The sequence below is a fragment of the Rhinatrema bivittatum genome, chromosome 9 (assembly GCF_901001135.1).
Source record: "Rhinatrema bivittatum chromosome 9, aRhiBiv1.1, whole genome shotgun sequence".
NCBI lineage: Eukaryota > Metazoa > Chordata > Amphibia > Gymnophiona > Rhinatrematidae > Rhinatrema > Rhinatrema bivittatum.
Window position 1 is genome coordinate 107,245,669 of NC_042623.1, and position 18,884 is coordinate 107,264,552.

The following is an 18,884-nucleotide window of genomic DNA, read 5'->3' on the forward strand; positions in this document are numbered from 1 at the left end:
GACTGAGTGAGAGGAGAGGGAGGGTGGAGAGGAGTGGGTGGGGGAGGGGGGTGGTGAAGAGTGAGGGGAGAGAGAATGAGGGGGAGGTGAGAGACAGAGGGATGTAGCCCGTTTTAACGGGCTTTACGGCTTGTAGAAGTATAATGAACAAAATACCACATAGCAAGTACCCACTAGTATGCTCGATAATGTGCTATTAAACACAAATAAGCCTCATGTCCAAATCAAATGTGAGTGCTTCCAACATTGCCAAATTAATTTCCATACAGTGTGTGCATGACAGAGACTGATTCATGGTCCCAAACTGGACACCAGCAGGTAAGTGTAGACAACTTTATGAAAGATCTTTGTCCCTCAAAACAGTCCCAGGATGAAACTAACATCAGGATAATAGTTCATTTACTGGGTTTGCTGAAGTTGAATACTTTAGATATATTCTTGTTGATTTTTCAGTTTTACTTGCAGATGAAAAGTTAAAAAAAATTGTTTTGGGTGAATGAATGAGAAGACCAATGGTGTTCTTTGTAGACTTCACATCTGGCTGCTGCCATCCGTTCAAATATTTATTATAATCGTTTGACATTTTGGTGGGAGCACCTATATGATTTATCTGGTGGTGTTTATTTTTTAGTTAATTTTCTCCTTCTCTCGTTGCTATTGTTTCTGACTAAAGCTTGAGATAAAGCATATAGCCCTATTTTGTTTGTTCTGATAGATAAAAACATAAATACACAATTTTGTAGCTATTTTAGAAAATGCATTTGACCAAATTTATAGTTTAAGATTAAAGAACACCAAGGCTACAAACTTTATTAAAACATAATCAGAAAATATATTAAATCAAAGTTCTCACTGCAGTAACTGCTAAACAAAAAAAAATTGTGTAACTGTTGGCCAAAATTCTGCATCAGTTTTAAAATGACAGAAAATTATTAAACTAGTTTTAACATTTTTTTTCCTCATCTCAGTTGCCTTCTCTACCCGTCCACCCCCTCCTGGCACAGTCTTCCCATTTTCCTGCCAAAACTTTCTCTTATCTGTAAAACACATCTTCTCCCCACCTCTTTTTGTAGACTTCTTCCCTTCTACTCTCCATCTCTTAATTCTCCCTTCCCACCTGCTCTTTTCCAGAGACCACAATTTTTCACCTTCTGTGGTAAGTCCAGATGGATGGCTTTCAATCAGGGTTGCAGATTTCAATATCTACCATTCTACTCTCTTTGTGGGCCTAGTAGGATGGGCTCCATCTGGCTACAGGATCGCCTCCTTAATGGGTCTGACACAATAGTTTCTCATTGGACCACTGACTGCAGTACCTCCTAGCTTGGTGAACCCAGCAGGAAAAATTCTGTCCAGGCCACAAGTCTCAGAAGCCCAGATAAAATGGAGTTTTGCCCAAGCCGCAAGATCTCCCCCATCTTAGTAGGTCTAAAGGAATGGGCTCTGCTGACCAGACAATAGGCCTCCACCACTCATCCACCATCAATGTCATTGCCATAGCACAGAAACTGCCCATCTTTTATGGCTCAGCCATAGATGTCATCTCTCTTACTTCATAGACCTAGCAAGATGGATCCCTACTTAGGCTTTAAAATCTCTTTATCCCTTGGGCCTGGTGAAATAGGCTCCACCTGGGCTAAAGGACTCATTTCCCTTTCCAAAATGGCCCTGATGAGATGGGATCGGCTGGGAATGTAGGCTTAAACATATCCTCCCTCAGTAGGCTGGGTAAGATGAACACTATTCAATCTACTCATCTTGCTCCCCAATGCTTTCCACTGACAAGAAGATTGTGCACACTTCCTGACAGAAGATGGCACCAGGATAGAGGAAAGTTGTATAGCAACTGCGCCAATGTAAAAAAAAAAAAAAAAAAAGTCACCAATGTTTACCCTTCTTTCATGCAACAGAAAAACTGTATCCTCAACACAATCTAGAGAGGAAATCCACTCAGTCCCAAAGTTACTATAACTGTCTCTATTCTTTTGGGCCACAACTACTTTGTTTCAATGGAACAATCCCTCACTACCCATCAACTACTGCAAATTGGTTACATCTTGGAAGAATTCCTTCTCTAGAAAAAGGATTTCTCTCTCAGAACAAGAACATCAAGAATGTTTACCTAAGCAGGAAGGAGAAGCAAGTTTGCTTACCGTAAACGGTGTTTCCGTAGATAGCAGGATGAATTAGCCATGCTGTCATGGGAAATGTCCATCAGGGCCAGGAGGCGGAGCTTCTTAGTAGAATACAGAGCTTTGCTCAGTGGGGCTGCGTGTGCCTTCCCACGCAGAAAAACAGTCTCTCCTCAGTCTGTGATTTAGCAGTTCATGAAATAATTTGCAGACTATCCAGGGAGGTGGGTGGGTCAGCATGGCTAATTCATCCTGCTGCTATCTATGGAAACACCGTTTACGGTAAGCAAACTTGCTTTTTCCAGTTGATAGCAGGGCTGAATTAGCTATGCTGTCATGGGAGTCTTAAGCTCCTGATCACGCTACCATATGTTTGGGTTTTTATTGCGTGATGTAAGGTATGGATAGTCTGTTGTAATTCAGGCTGACATCGTTTGCAATATGATTCTTCCTAGCTTAGCATAGTCAGTTGTCTGTTGATCCAGACAGTAGTGGGACGTGAACGTGTGCAACGAAGACCATGTCGCTGCCTTACAAATGTCTATGGGCAGTACCTGAGAGAGGTGTGCCATTGAGGTTGACACTGCCCTTACTTGGTGCGCATTAGGGTGAGAATCTAAGGGTAGATTATTCTTCGTGTAACAGAATTGAATGCATTGGGCTATCCAGCTGGATATAGTCCTTTTTGCTACCGGAAGGCCGGGAGCGTTTGTGTTGAAAGAAAAATAATTGGGACACTTGTGTCTCAGAGTGTGTTCGTTGTTTATAACAAGCCAACACTCTCCTGCAGTCCAATGTATGTAATAGATGTTCTCTGTCATTCTGATGCGGTTTGGGAAAGAACGTTGGTAACTCGATGGATTGGTTCAAGTGGAATTGGGTGACTACTTTTGGCAGGAAAGATGGCTGCGTTCGCAGCACTACCTTATGATGGAAGAATTTCAGGTATGGACTGTAATGCACCAAAGCTTGGAGCTCACTGACTCTGCGTGCTGATGTTAAGGCGACGATGAATACTACTTTCCATGTGAGATATTTGATGTGGGCCGCATCCATTGGTTCAAAGGGTGCCACCATCAATTGTTCCAGTACTAAACTGAGATTCCACAGCACCGGAGGCTTTGAGATTGGAGGTCGCAGGTGGGTGAGGCCTTTCAGAAATCGTGAAATGAAAGGATGGACGGAGATGGGCTGCCCCCTATATGGGCGGTGATAAGCTGCTATCGCACTGAGGTGTATTCTAATAGATGAGGTTGCAAGGCCCGTTATATATAATGAGAGAAGATAATCCAATAATTTTTCTGGTGAGCATTCTAATGGAGGTATTCCTTTAGATGAGCACCAGGCCGTATACCTCTTCCATTTGAAGCTATAGTTTCGACGGGTAGAAGGTTTGCGAGGCAAGGAGAATAGCTTGTGCTGACAGTGATATTCCTTGCTCAGTCAAGAGGAGCCGCTCAATCTCCACGCAGTCAAGTGTAGGGAGCTATGCATGGGATGTAGTAGGGTCCCCTCGTCTTGCGTCAAGAGATCTGCGTGGTCTGGTAGCAATATTGGGTCTGCTACTGACAGATGTAGCAGATGGGTGTACCACGGTTGTCGTGGCCACACAAGTGCTATCAAGATTAATTGAGCTGCGTCTCTTATGCATTTTTGTGATGTTCTTGTTATGAGGGGTATTGGAGGGAATGCATACATGAGAGGTTCCGTCCATGGCAGGAGGACGCATCCTGTGCTGTTCGGTTCTTGCTGGCCCACACTGAGCAAAGACGAGGGACTCTCGTATTGAGTTCCGTCACGAAAAGGTCTATGGTTGGCTTTCCCCATGTCTTGAAAAGAGTGTCCACTACTTGTTGATTGAGTGTCCACTCGTGAGGGTACAATATGCAGCTGAGGCGGTCTGCCCAAGTGCTGATGGCTCCTGGCAGGTACGTCACCTGAAGATGTATTGAGTGACGTGACGCATGGTCCAATATATGCAGGGTTTCCTTGCAAAGGGACCAGGAACCTGACCCTCCTTGCTTGCTGATGTAGAACATTGCCACCTGATTGTCAGTGTAGACCAGTGATGGCTAACCTATGACACGCGTGTCAGAGGTGACACGCCAAGACGTTTTTGCTGACACGCGCAGCGTTTCATGGACTATGGGTAATTTTTTTTTTTTTTTTTTTAATCGGCTGTGCCGAGCCTTTTTTTTTTTTTTCGGCTGCGCCGACCCTTTAAAATTAGGTTTTTAGTATTTCCCCCCACCCTCCCTCCCCAATGCCCCCGGACGCAGGGAGGCTCATTTGGCGCAGCGATAGGCAGGGCCATGGTGAGGCTCACGTCACCACGGCCCGAAGAAACAGATCGCATTTAAACGTGCTGATGCTCCTCCTCCTTCCTGTCTGTGCGGCCCCGGAAGTAAACGTTGCTGGAGCCACGTGGGCAGGAAGGAGGTGAAGCATCAGCGCGTGCAGAAGAGGAGCAGCACTTGTGCTTACAGGCCACTGCGACTTTCAAGTCGCAGTGGCCCGAGAAGAGGAAGAGGCCCGGTAGCAGGGCCACCGCGGCCCAAGAAGATCAGGGCCGCTACAGGGCCCATCCTGCGGCGACCCGCGAAGAGGAGGCCCAGAGGTGAGAGAGAAGCTGAAGGTCTGTAGAGTGTGTGTATGTATATGAGATGAGTTGAGAGATTGTGTGCGTGTATGAGATGAGTTGAGAGATTGTGTTTGAGAGTGAGGACCTGAATGTTTGCAGAGACAGCATGTGCTTGAGCAAGACAGCATGTGCGAGAGAGAGAGAGAGAGAGAGAGAGAGAGAGAGCCTGGGTGTGTAAGTCAGACAGCATGTGCCAGTGAGAGATTGTGTATATGAATGATTGTATGAGAGAGCATGTGACAGTGAGAGCCTGTGTGTATGAGAGAGAGAGAAATGCATGTGAGAATGAGAACCTGACTGTGTGTTGGAGGGAAGAAGATGGAGAGAAAAGAAACAAAAAGAGAGACGACAATATAAAAGGAATTGGCAAAAAAAATAAGAAAGGGAAGGTGGAAAAAAAAAAAGCCTGTGACCAACCAATTAGAAAACTAAGATCAGACAACAAAGGCAAAAAAAAAAATAGATTACTTTTTAGTGATTGGCACGTGTAATCTTTGGGAATGTGCAAGAATAGCACTTTCTCTACGGATCTCACAATGTACGAGATCAGCATGGAGAAAGTGGAAGCCCACAGGGCCTGCAGAGGAGGCAGCAGAATGGACTTCAGTGTCAGTAGCAGCAATCGGCACCTCCCCAATAGCCATATGGCAGCCTTGACAGTGGCACCAGAGGAATGAGAGAGGTTCCGAGGTTGCTGGCAAAAGAGAGGGGGGTCTGCATTTAGTGTGTGGCATGTGTATGAATGGGGCTCTGCCTGGGGGGTGTATGTGTGTGAATGCATGGGTGCCTGCCTGGGGGTCTGTGTGTGAGAATGAATGTGTGCATGCCTGGGGGATGGGGAGGGAGTGGTGTGAAAATGAATGGGAGCCAATAAAAGAAACAGACTGACAGATGAAGTTTGTAACTCTTGCTTGGGCTTGAAGTGTACGAAATACCAACCTTCAATTGAAGATTTAGCCAATGAAATTCAGCAACAAAAAAGTCACTAAGCAGGTAAGGTAAAGAATTATTTGTTTTTGCTTTATTAATAAATACAGTACATATATTAAAATTATAACTGTTATTAATTAGAGCTACAAATATCACAAAATTATGGATTTTTCTAGAAGTGACACACCACCCGAGTTATGCTCGGGTTTTTTATGAATTTTGACACACTGAGCTCAAAAGGTTGGCCATCACTGGTGTAGACCATGACCCATCGTCCTTTTAAGTGCGGAAGGAATGTTTGGAGGGCATTCTTTATCTCCCTGAGTTCTAGGAGGTTGATCTGCAGGCATTGTTCCTGTGCGGACCATAGCCCTTGGGTTTGTAGTTGGTCCAAATGTGCCCCCCCAGCCCTTGTGAGAGGCATCGGTAGTCAGTACTGCGTTGTGAGGGGGTGTGGTGAACAGTGCTCCTTTCTTGAGATTTGGCTCCTTGAGCCACCACTGTATATCCTGCAGCATTGCCGGGGTCAAAGTCACTCGCGATGTTAATGGTTGTGAGTGCTGCTTCCATTGTCTTTTGAGTCCCCATTGTAGACGACACATGTGTAGTCTCGTATTGGGAACGGTGTGAATGGCTGCCGCCATGTGTCCCAGAACGGTGAGAACCTGCCGTGCTGAAGGCTTCTTGAGTAACCGGGTGGCCTGAAAGAGACGTCGCATTTCTAGTCTCCGTTCTTTCGGCAGGAAAGCCCTGGTTCGGATTGTATCGAGACGCGCCCCAATGAACTGAAGCGACTGCGTCGGAATCAAATGGATTTTTGGTAATTGACTACAATCCCCAAACTGTTCAAACAGTGAAAGGTCTGGTGAATATAGGCGGTGAGAATCTGCAGTTCGGACGCCACTATGAGCCAGTTATCCAGATATGGAAAGATTTTGATGCCCGTTGACGGAGATGTGCCACCACCACTGCCATACATTTGGTAAAGACCCTGGTGGCTGCTGAAAGGCTGAAGGCTAGTACCTTGCATTGATAATGTTGTTCCCGAAATTGGAAGGATAGGTACTGCCACGAAGAGTGGTGTATAGGAATATGGGAATAGGCATTTTTCAAATCTATCGAGCACATCTAGTCCTTGGGTTGAAGAAGTGGTAAGATGGTTTTCAGGGACACCATTCTGAATTTCTCTTTGACTAGGTGCTTGTTCAACTCCCGTAGATCTAAGATCGGTCTCTGTCCCCTGGTTTTCTTGGGAATTAGGAAATACGGTGAGTAAAATCCCTTGTTGCGAGCATGTGTTGGTATCCGTCGGATCACTCGCTGCTGGAGTAGGGATGAGATTTCCTGTTGCAATTGAGTCTGTTGCCCTGGAACTCGATTGAGCAGTAGATGCAGCAGATTGGGTTTGTTGTTGAATCAGAGTTGATAACCCTGTCTTACTATTTCTAGAACCCAGAGATCCGTGGTGATGGTCTCCCAGTATGGTAGGCACAAGGTAATCCTGCCCGGCGAGTGCAGTAGCAGTGATGATGGCGTCTGCACTAAAAAGAGGGGGGTCGCTTTAAATGAAGTTTGAGGTTGTTGTGTTGGTCTACCTCTCCTAGGTTGAAGAGGTTGAGGTGTCACCCGCTGCGGCGGGTTGTAAGGAGCAGGGCGAAATTGTTGATATTGCCAGAAGGGCCAACGGTTATATGGTTACCGTGGTTGAATACGTAGTATCGACGCTGTGTAGTGAAGGAAGGTGTTTGCATCAATGATTGGACAGCAACTACTTGGTCCTTTAAGCTTGAGACAGTCTCTTGGACTTTGTCTCCGAAGAGATTGCCCCCTCTGCATGGTATATTCGCCAGTCATTCGTGCAGTTCTTCCCGAATGGCACTGGAGCGGAGCCAGGCAGAGGCCGAAGTGCGAGCCGATGACTCAAACGCTTCGTACACCATTCGGAGAAGGTGCCGAATGCCTTCTTCCAAGTCCTGAATTGGTTGAGTTATTGAAGGTGACGATTCTTGATTGGGCAGCGCAGTCTTTAGTGTTTGCAGACTTTCATATAAATATTGGACCAGGTAGAACTGGTGCTGACTGATCCAGGAAGAAAGCATAGACTACTGTTATGCTCTTTTCCCGAAGTCATCTAGGAGCCGCTGTTCCTTCCCTGGAGGTGCCAATCCATGTAGCTTAGATCTTTTGGTTCTCTGCATCACAGATTCTACGACTAGTGAAGAGTGTGGAAGTTGCGGCATGGAATAGAACTGTGATTTTTGCATTCTAAATTTAAGATCAGTCTTTCTGGAGACTGGTGTGGTAGTGTAGGGGAATTCCCACGTTTTTTCTAGGATGGAATCCAACACCTTGAGGGATGGAAGTGAGGCAGGTTCCGCTGGTACTTCAAATATTTTAAGGAGACCAAACGTTTCCGCCAGAGGGTCCAGTATCTTTTGGACCTCTAGGTTAAGAATGGCCCCCATCTTATCTAAGAATTTTGGATAAGAGAGATTTTCCGGGGGCGAGTATTGTTCAGGTGTCTTATCTGGCGGGTCCAATGGATATCCCGTGGATGATGAGGGAGATGAAGGAGGGGAATCCAAATCTGCTATTGCTGGTGACTTGTCCTTTCTCGGTTGTATGGCCACATGGTGGGACAGACCTGGTGGGGAGAGGTCCCTCAGACCTGGTAGGGAGGTGAAGGAGGTGAGCTACCCACAGGAGACGGAGGGAGTTGGAACGTGGATTGTAACGTTTCAAAGAATCCCACTAGGGCAGATGAGAGTTGTGAAAACGCCTCTTGTGTCTGTGGAGGCATCCGTGGTTTCAGCGGTGTCTCCCTAGGAGGCGTGTATTCCACGTCTAACATGGTTCACCTTCTCTTTTGAACTAGTTCTCGTGGACCTGTTTCGTCAGTCTGGTGAGAGCCAGGTGAATAAGGGGCCGATGTCTGACGTGGAGAGGAGGAAGAAGATATAATTCTGACGCACTCCTCCTCAGATTGCGCTGTTGACCTATTATAACCTGCACTCCTTGGAGATATGGAGCGTTCAGAGATATGGGGCGTTTGGAGAAGTGAGGGCTATGGAGCCATCTGTCCCTATATTGCGAGGTGGAAACAGATCCTCTCACCAGGGATGGGGACGACTGTGGATAGATTTCACTCGACCTGGCCCTGCGCTTCTCCTTCCTTCGTTCATGTTCCGAGTGGGTTTCATCCCTGGGAAGATGAGTCGAGACATGCGTCGATGTTTTCTTTGTATGCGTCAGTTTTGCCACTCCGAGCGTCGGTTTAGACCTTGCATGCGTCTGTTTCTCTGCGGTATTGGATTTGGGTTGTTCATGCGTCAACAGGAAAATTAGTTCTTACCTGTTAATTTTCGTTCCTGTAGTACCACGGATCAGTCCAGACAGTGGGTTGAGCCTCCTTTCCAGCAGGTGGAGACAGACTAAAACTCGCAGGATTCCTATATCAGGACAGAGCCTATCCTCTCACCCCTCAGTATAACGTATGTCAAAGCATAAAACAATAAACCCAAGAATAGGATCAAGCAAGTAACCAAAAAGCTCAACGGAGCAACCATAGATTAATGTAGAAGCATGGTATACCTATATGCTCTTGCATAAACTTGGTATAAAATAACCACCAAGGCTTCCGGTGTAAATGCTCAGTAATCTTGCACCAAGGAAAATATGAAAATCTGCAGACCTGCAAGAAAACAAGCTTCGAGAGGACAGAAGACAGACCCGGATCAGTCCAGACAGTGGGATGTACCAAAGCTTCCCTAAACTGGGTGGGACTGAGACAGTCCCGCTCGAAGCACTTGCCGCCCAAAGGAACCGAACACGGGGCGTGGACATCCAGACGGTAGTGCCGAGCAAAAGTTGCAGAGACGTCCAAGTGGCAGCCCTGCAAATCTCCTGCGGGGAGACAGACTGACTCTCCGCCCACGAAGTAGCCTGAGAACGGAGAGAATGGGTTTTCAGACCCTCAGGAAGTGGACAACCCTGACAAAGATATGCCGAGGAAATGGCTTCTTTCAACCACCGCGCAATCGTGGTCTTAGAAGCCTGTTTACCCCGGTTGGGACCACTCCAAAGGACAAAGAGATGGTCCGATATGCGGAAGTCATTGGTGACTTGAAGATAACGGAGCAAGACTCGCTTGACATCCAGCCGACAGAGGTCGCCCCCAGCTGTACCCGCAATCTCCTCCGGACAGAACGCAGGGAGTTCTACCGAGCGGTTGATGTGAAAGGCGGAGACAACCTTAGGCATCGGTGGAATCTCTGATGGAACCGAATTTGGCATCTGAATCTGTCCCGATGGCATCGGTGACGCGATCGGCGATGGTCTCGGTAACTGCATCAATGGAGTCTCCGATGGAACCGGGAACGGTGTCGATGGAAGGCTTGTGTCGATGGCGCTGGTCTCGAAGGTTGTGTCGGTCCCGGCAGGGTGTTCAGAAGCGCATTCCTGACCGCCTGGCGGATATATCCATCCAGTTCCACCCACATAGCTGGTGAAACCAGAGCAGCTATGGGGGGAGGCAGTGACGGCGATTCCGGTACCTCCGCAGAGCCCTGGGGAGGTACGGTTCCCATCACCGGTATCGGTGGGGATCGCCGTGGAGTTGAAGGCCTCTGAGAAGCCTCATCCGTCTGAGGTTTCTTAGATGGAGATCCGGAATCCTTCGATGACATACTGGATCGATGCCAGAACCGTGTGGCCTTCGATGCCGATGCTTTTCCTTGTGTTTTTCGCTGCCCGATGTCGATGCCCTCGAAGAAGGAGAGGGGGAAGTTAGGGATGTATCTCCCACCTCATCTGGAACTCGTTTTTTAAGTATTACTTTACGAATCGCTCCAGCCAGAGACGATTGTGCGGACGTTGATGCTGAAGGGAGCAACTGAAGGTAGAAAAGTTGCTCCATTTTTTCCATCCGGAGTCGTCATCCTTTTGTCGTCATCTCGGCGCACTTTGGGCAGGACTGGACGTCATGTTCCCCGTCGAGACAGAGCACACACTCTAAGTGTGGGTCTGTGATGGACATGGTCCTACCGCAATTAGGGCATTTTTTGAAGTCCGTAGCCATAGTTAGTCAGACAGCCGTCGACGACTTAGGCTAAGAAGAAAAAACGGTATGGAACACATGGAAATAAATTAGAAAACTTACCGCGATGTTATATATAGGGAGACCCTTGCGGAAAGAAGTTTTCCTAAAGTTTTTGCTAAACTTTTTAAAGTATGGTGAAATCAGCACAGGACTCCAAATTAACCGTGAGGCTAACAGCTCCGCGGAAAAAAGAAGACTGAAGGGAGACCCTGTGGCAGAGAATATAATGGCATGCTGGGCATGCTCAGTGGGCACTCTCTGTGCCAGTCAAAAAGTTTAATAGAAACTTTGACAGAAGTTTTTCCATATAGGGCTCCATTATCGATGTCACCCATATGTGAGGACTAGCATTCTGCTTGTCCTGGGATAACACGGAATCCAAACTGTGAAAGTTTGGACTGATAACCAAGCAGCAATTTTGCAGATTTCTGCAACAGACATGGTTAGGAAATAAGCCACAGTCTGATGAGCCTTGACAGAATCCATAATCTGTAAATCGGACTGTGCACAACAATGTGCTATACAATTTGCTAGCCAATTCAACAAAGTCTTTTGGCAACTATCATTCCCTACCTGTTGGGATCAAATATGAATAGGTGAGCAATTTGTCAGTGAGGTCAAGTCCTTGTAATATGCTAAGGCTCTGTTACAGTCCAAGAAATGAAGTGTCTGTTCTCTTATGTGCATGCAGTCTTGGAAAGAATGTAGGAAGCCCAACTGACTGGTTGATATGGAATGCAAATATAACTTTCACAATAAATTTTAAGTGAATACATAGGGCTCTTGTGAAAAATCTGGAAGGTATGGCAAATAAGACCAGTGTCTATAATTCACTCACTCTTTGTGCCAAAAGTGACAGCCACAAGGACCATCACCTTTCAAGTCAGAAAAGCAAGTTTGCTTACCATAGTTTGTTTATTCATACATAACACGATAAATTAGCCATTTCACTTGGATGACAATCATCTGGAGGCACTGAATGGCTCATCTCTTCAAGTTAGTGGAGCTTTGCGTTCTACTGAGCATGTGTGGGAATTCCTGCACGGACCTTGCCTTGTGAGCCTTCTCAGTCAGTACCAGAGCTAAGTCTAGCTATGTAGTTGACTCTCCAGGGAGATGGAGCATATTCCATGGCTAATTCATCCTATCATTTATGGTAAGCAAACTTGCTTTTTTCTGTCGATAAGCACGCTGAATTAGCCAATACATGTGGGGAGTCAAGTTGAGGGTTGCAGCAGAGTATTTACTTAATCACAGACCCTATTGTAGTGAGTGGTCTACAATGAAAAATTTCACAAGATTCCCTGCCAAATCTACTGTCAGTCTTTGAGAGATTATCAAGACATTAGTGGGATGTGAAGGTATGACCTCAAGTTGCAGCTTTGCAGATGTGTATGGACACTTCAGTGAACAAGGTGAGCAACAGAGGAGGCCATGGCTCTCACTTGATGAGCTTTAACTAAATCAGAGTTGTAAATCTGCTAAATCTTAGCAGTGCTGAATACACTCAGTTAACCAATTACATAATGTTTGCTTGGCAACCACAGCGCCTAGACCAACACTGATTGGTTTTATGATGTGTCCGAGTTTGTCTTTTGTAGTATGCCAAAGCCTGTTTGCAGTTTGAAGTATGAAGGGCTTTTTTGCCTTCATGAGCAACCAGCCTTGGAAAAATGTAAACAGAGCGAGTGAATTATAAATGCCAAAGTCTGTGACCATCTTTGGAAGAAATATGGGGAGAGTTCATTGTGAAAAAATTGCAGATATGAAAGATAGTGAACTCTAGCTTCTTGTTCACTGACTCTTCTAGCAGACATGCTTGTAACCAGAAAAATCACATTTCAAGTATAACATTTTAGGGAAGCAGATTCTAGCAGCTCAAATGGAGGTTTCATTATCTGGGAAAGAACCATAAAATCCCACAGTATGGCTGGTTTTCAAGTCGGGGGTTAAACATGCAACAATCCTTTCATGAGCTTAGAAATCAGACAATGAGTGGATACAGGTTTATTGTCCACCATATTATGGTAAGCTGCTATGGCACTGAGGTACACTCATACCAAGGCTTGGCAAGACCTGAGTTTGAAAGATGAAGAAGGTACCAAAGGAGATACAGAGGTTAGCATGAGAAAGGGTCAAATGCATTCTTCAGACACCATTTAGGATATCTATTTTACTTGAAGGCATAGTTTTCTAGATGAAACAAATACATCAATCTCTGTGCGTTTAATATCCAGACTTTAAGTTGAGGAGAGCAAGGCTGGGATGAGAGTTCTGTCCTCTTGAGTTAACAGTGCTGGATTTATTCCTAGCAGATTGGGAGGACTGCTGCAAAGTTGTATGAGTTATGCATACCATGCTTGTCTGGGCCATGTTAGAGCTATGAGGATCAGTCAAGCATGATCCTGAAGAACATTTTGCACTGTTCAGGCTATGAGTGGGATCAGTGGAAAAACATATATGAGGCTTGTTCCCCAATCGAGCAGGAGAACATTCTGAGACAACCATAGCTTGCTTGGAAAAAATGAGCAGAATAGATCCACCTTGTTGTTCACCTGTACAGTGAACAGGTCCAGTGACAATTTGACCCCATAATTTGAAGATTTTGTCTGCCACCGATTGGTGCAGAGCAAAATATTCTGCTTAGCCAATCTGCTAGTGTGTTGGCGATGCCTGGAAGATAAGAGGCTTACAGTGGCACCCGATGTTTGTCCGCCCAAGTCCAGATCTTGGGCGCTTCCTAGCAGAGTGGCAATAATCCCCTTTTTACTTGTTTGTTGACATAACATAGAAACATAGAAACATAGAAATGACGGCAGAAGAAGACCAAATGGCCCATCCAGTCTGCCCAGCAAGCTTCACACATATTTTCTCTCATACTTATCTGTTTCTCTTAGCTCTTGGTTCTATTTCCCTTCCATCCCCACCTTTAATGTAGAGAGCAGTGATGGAGCTGCATCCAAGTGAAATATCTAGCTTGATTAGTTTGGGGTAGTAGCCGCCGCAATAAGCAAGCTGCACCCATGCTTATTTGTTTTACCCAGACTATGTTATTAGCCCTTATTGGTTGTTTTTCTTCTCCCCTGCCGATGAAGCAGGGAGCTATGCTGGATATGCGTGACGTATAAGTCTTCTCCCATGCCGTTGAAGCAGAGAGCCATGCTGGATGTGCATCGAAAGTGAAGTATCAGGCCCATTTGGTTTGGGGTAGTAACCGCCGTAACAAGCCAGCTACTCCCCGCTTTGTGAGTGCGAACCCTCTTTTCTTCTCCCCTGCCGTTGAATCAGAGAACTATGCTGTATATGCATTGAAAGTGAAGTATCAGGCTTATTTGATTTGGGGTAGTAACCGCCGTAACAAGCCAGCTACTCCCCTCTTTGTGAGTGTGAATCCTTTTTTCCACATTTCCTCTTGCTGTTGAAGCTTAGAGCGATGTTGGAGTCAAGCCTGTGTATGTTTATTTAATAAGGGTATTGACTCCAGGCAGTAGCCATCATTCTGGCGAGTCACCCACTCTTCATTGGCAGCCTCTTGACTTTATGGATCCACAGTGTTTATCCCACGCCCCTTTGAAGTCCTTCACAGTTCTGGTCTTCACCACATCCTCCGGAAGGGCATTCCAGGCATCCACCACCCTCTCCGTGAAGAAATACTTCCTGACATTGGTTCTGAATCTTCCTCCCTGGAGCTTCAAATCGTGACCCCTGGTTCTGCTGATTTTTTTCCTTAGGAAAAGGTTTGTTGTTGTCTTTTGATCATTAACACCTTTCAAGTATCTGAAAGTCTGTATCATATCACCTCTGCTCCTCCTTTCCTCCAGGGTGTACATATTTAGATTCTTCAATCTCTCCTCGTACGTCATCCGATGAAGATCCTCCACCTTCCTGGTCGCCCTTCTCTGTACCGCCTCCATCTTGTCTTTGTCTTTTTGAAGGTACGGTCTCCAGAACTGAACACAGTACTCCAGGTGAGGCCTCACCAAGGACCTGTACAAGGGAATAATCACTTCCCTTTTCTTACTCGATATTCCTCTCTCTATGCAGCCCAGCATTCTTCTGGCTTTAGCTATCGCCTTGTCGCATTGTTTCGCCGACTTCAGATCATTAGACACCATCACCCCAAGGTCCCTCTCCTGCTCCGTGCACATCAGCCTTTCCCCCCCCATTGAATACAGTTCATTTGGATTTCCACTCCCCATATGCATGACTTTGCACTTCTTGGCATTGAATCTCAGCTGCCATATCTTCGACCACTCTTCCAGTTTCCTTAGATCCCGTCTCATTCTCTCCACTCCTTCCGGTGTGTCCACTCTGTTGCAGATCTTAGTGTCATCCGCAAAAAGACAAACCTTACCTTCTATCCCGTCCGCAATGTCGCTCACAAAGATATTGAACAGGACCGGTCCCAACACCGATCCTTGCGGTACACCACTTAAAACCGCTCTCTCTTCAGAGAAGGTTCCATTTACCATCACACATTGTCTTCTGTCCGTCAACCAATTTGCAATCCAGGTCACCACCTCGGCACTCACTCCCAAGCTTCTCGTTTTATTCACCAGTCTCCTGTGCGGAACCGTATCAAACATGGCAACCTAGTTATGTGTCTGAATCAGGATGCTCTTGCCCTGAAGATGATGTGTGAACATACTTAATGCATTTCTTAAACCTGCTTGAGCTGCAAGCAATACATCGGCTTTCCTTGGGAGATCAAATGCTCTGAGTTCAACAAGAGTCCCCACCCTGTTGTTGAGGTGTCCGTTAACATTATTCTGTACAGAAGCTAATAAGTGCATTATCTCAAGGGACGTGAGATTGTAGCCACCACCTGAGCTTATATACTCCCTTAGACAAGTAAAGAGAACACAGACAGCAGAAACCAGTTCAAACAGCCCATCCTAAAGCAAGCCCGGTTTTTGATCCTATCCCTCAATCCACATCCCTCTGTTCTGGTTGAGGGCAGAATCCAGCATTTTGTTTTCCTTCCTCCTTAATGGGTTAAAGGAAGGGGCAGGTTCGCATATATTCGGCTCCTATTCCACCAGCCTACAGTACCATCCCATAATGTTTGCAGCGCCTTTGGAGCCTATTTTGTCAGAAGATTCCCTCATTACTGGTGTTGCTAGAGGGACAGCATTACACCAGCCAGAGGATGAAATCTCTTAGATCTGACTGACGCTTACCACCTTTAATACTGGTGCCCAGGAGTTGTTTTGTATTCTCACTGGATTCTGCTGGTACTGTCCCAGTAGTTGGGGATCATTCAAACCTGGTGGATGCCTTGAAGGCCTCAGCTTTACAGAGGTCTGTTAATATTAGCCTGGAGGATGTTTAGCAGGCCATCGTGAACTTAAATGCTACAGTTAATGATACATTTGGATACTTTTACTCCAAAATGGAGAATATACAGGGTCAGGTATCTGCTAATCAGCTTGTACTTATGGAACAAGATTCTAGGATCAATTTTTATTTTCTCAAAAGTTTCAAGCTACTGTTGTTAAAGACAATATTATAAAATCAACAGGAAATTAAGATAGTTTATTCTCAAAGATTTCTAATTTTCATTTGTTGAATTTTTCCTCGCTCAGCTTTGCTTGGTCCAAATAAGCTTATTAAAAAATATTTAAAGGAAATTTTGAGATAAAAAAAATCTGGAAGGGGTCCTTGTTTAAGCTTTATTATGTTTTTGATAGGGGAGGGGGGGGAAGAGAAATTATATTTCTGTTGTAAACCCAGTGCCAGTTTCTTCCGGAAGTTTAATTTGACAACATTTCCTAGAAGAAACCGATGAAGGTCTATCTGAACGAGCTACTTGGTTAATTTCCAGTTTATCTGAGTTTGATAATTAATTATGTGTTTATATTTTTCTAACAAAGATGATCCCTTTCTGGGTCAGAGGATCACGATTTTTCCCAAGGTTTGTAGACAAAAATTAGGAGAAAGACTTTTCTCTCTCTTCATTCTATTGTCAGTTTGGGGGGAGAATTCTCTTTACTGTACCCTGCTAAATATATTGTTAAATTAGAACACAACAAATACCTTTTTTGATCCATCTCAGTTGAAAGCTTTTTTGAATAGTAAGATCACTATTCAACCTGCTTCTAGTCCAGTGTCTACTTTAGATAGCTATATTATTATCTAGCAAGTAATTTATTCTGCTTTAGATTTATCATCGATTGATCCCTCTGATGTCAATTTTATGGTCTTTTTAGGCTATGTTCAAATTGTAAATCTTTATTTGTCTTCTTCTATTAATTATGTTAACTATGCTTTTTTTTCTCTTTCAAGCATTGCTTGTAATGTATAATTTTGAAATTGATAAAGAGTTAAAAATAAATAAATAAAATAATAGCTAAGGGTAGCTGACAGACCCTACTTCTAGTTGAAGGAATGATTAACTTTTGCAAGCAGTCATGGATATAATGCACCATGTAGAATTGTTGAATAGTAATACGAAGAGACAACATAGAGGCTTGAAATACCTTTTTGTCAAACTGGTCCAAGAACCTGTGGTCTTTTCCTGGCGGTGAACTGAAATGTATCTGTATCTTTTTTCCTCTCTTCATTGTGGATTTGACTACCACTGAATTATGTTCCAATTGTACAACATCATATCCTTGAGACTATTGAACCTGTATTTCAGGTCCAATTTGTGTTACGCCTGCTGCCCACAGAACCCCCCGGGCGGCTTCACTCACCCAACCCTGTGCTGCTGTGGCCGAGCCAGTCCCGGGCTCCCTCTCAGCAGCTGGGAGCCACCAGCTGAGGTCGCCAATGCTGCAGACATCCTGTTCCTGCCGGCATTCTCCTAGGCATACACACACCTCTCTTCTTAAAAGGGCAGGAAAAGCCTCGTGGCCCTTGTTGACGACATCACCACCCTGGGACTACTTAAGGCTGGTCCCTGCCTTCAGCCCTTGGCCTTGGCAATAGGTCAACTCTCTCCAGAGTAGTGGATTGCCAGTTCCTGAGTTCCGTGATCCTTGCCTTCTCCTTCCTTCCCTTTGGACTGATCTTGGTTTGACCATGGACTGGACTTCGACCCTACACTTCTCACTGCCTGCCTCAACCTTTGCCTAGACTTGACCTCGAACCGTATCACCACTTTATTCTTTTCTCTGAACCCCTGGCTGTTCCTCAACAACCCTTCAGTGTGCTGCCCGCAACGTTCCAACTTCCTGGACTCCCTTCTCCGCAGAGGCCCCACCTCAGACCAGTTGGCCCCGGCACGCGAGAGCTCAACCTAAGGGGAACACGGGCTGGTATTAGTGAAGCTCCAGCAGGGCCTCTGCTTCCACCAGCCTCGCCTACTGACAGTGGGGGCCTGTGAGGCTCCTCCCTACAGATAGCGGCAACTCCCCCTCTGTCCAAGGGTCCACCAGCACAACAATTTTCTAGCCATTGGTAGGGTAGAAAAGGGTGTTTCCCACATTCTTTTCTGCAAGGCGCTAAGAAAAGCATGAACAGGTAATGCCACTGGCTCTGGCTAACAAGAATTTCTAAGAAGCCGAGCAGCTCAGAGCAGGAGCACGGGGTCTTTGCCCTTGCGAATATAGACACCCAAGGTGCATGCCATCTTTTTTATAAATTTTAAGTGGGAGAGGTCTTCCAGAGGCAAAATATGGTCTGGTGGCTCTGGCAGAGGATTGGAAGGTATACCTATTGAGTCCTCATCAGTATCCAAAGGCACCAGATCACTCATTTAGGAGTGCAATGAAGACTAGGGTGATGCAGGAGACCCCTCTGGCAGGAATGTCTGTGTTGCAGCATGGTCCATCCTTTCTGATCCAGAAGACTCCACTGCAATGGAGTGAGAGGAGGAAGAAGCTTGAAGAACAGGCTCTAAGGATATATTCAGTCTTAATCGGTGCAACTGGGATTGCACTAGGTGGAATTGACAGACACCAGGTTCTACAAAACTGGCTGAAGAGACTCACCAGGCTGCTTGGACAATGCAGAGAAGCTTTTCACTAGAATCAAATCTGATCCACCAATTGAGAAGGCCTCTGTACTACTGTAGTTGGTAGTATATCCTCTTCCGACACAAAGATGGGTTCCAGCAATTGGATCTGTGGTCGGTCGAAGT

General features: G+C 45.6%; 1 protein-coding gene across 2 annotated transcripts in view; it reads right to left on the reverse strand.

Annotated features, from left to right (window-relative positions):
- Positions 1-18,884, reverse strand: part of GXYLT1 (glucoside xylosyltransferase 1) — a 145,387-nt gene that overhangs the window by 80,633 nt on the left and 45,870 nt on the right. The gene's annotated exons all lie outside the window — the stretch shown is intronic.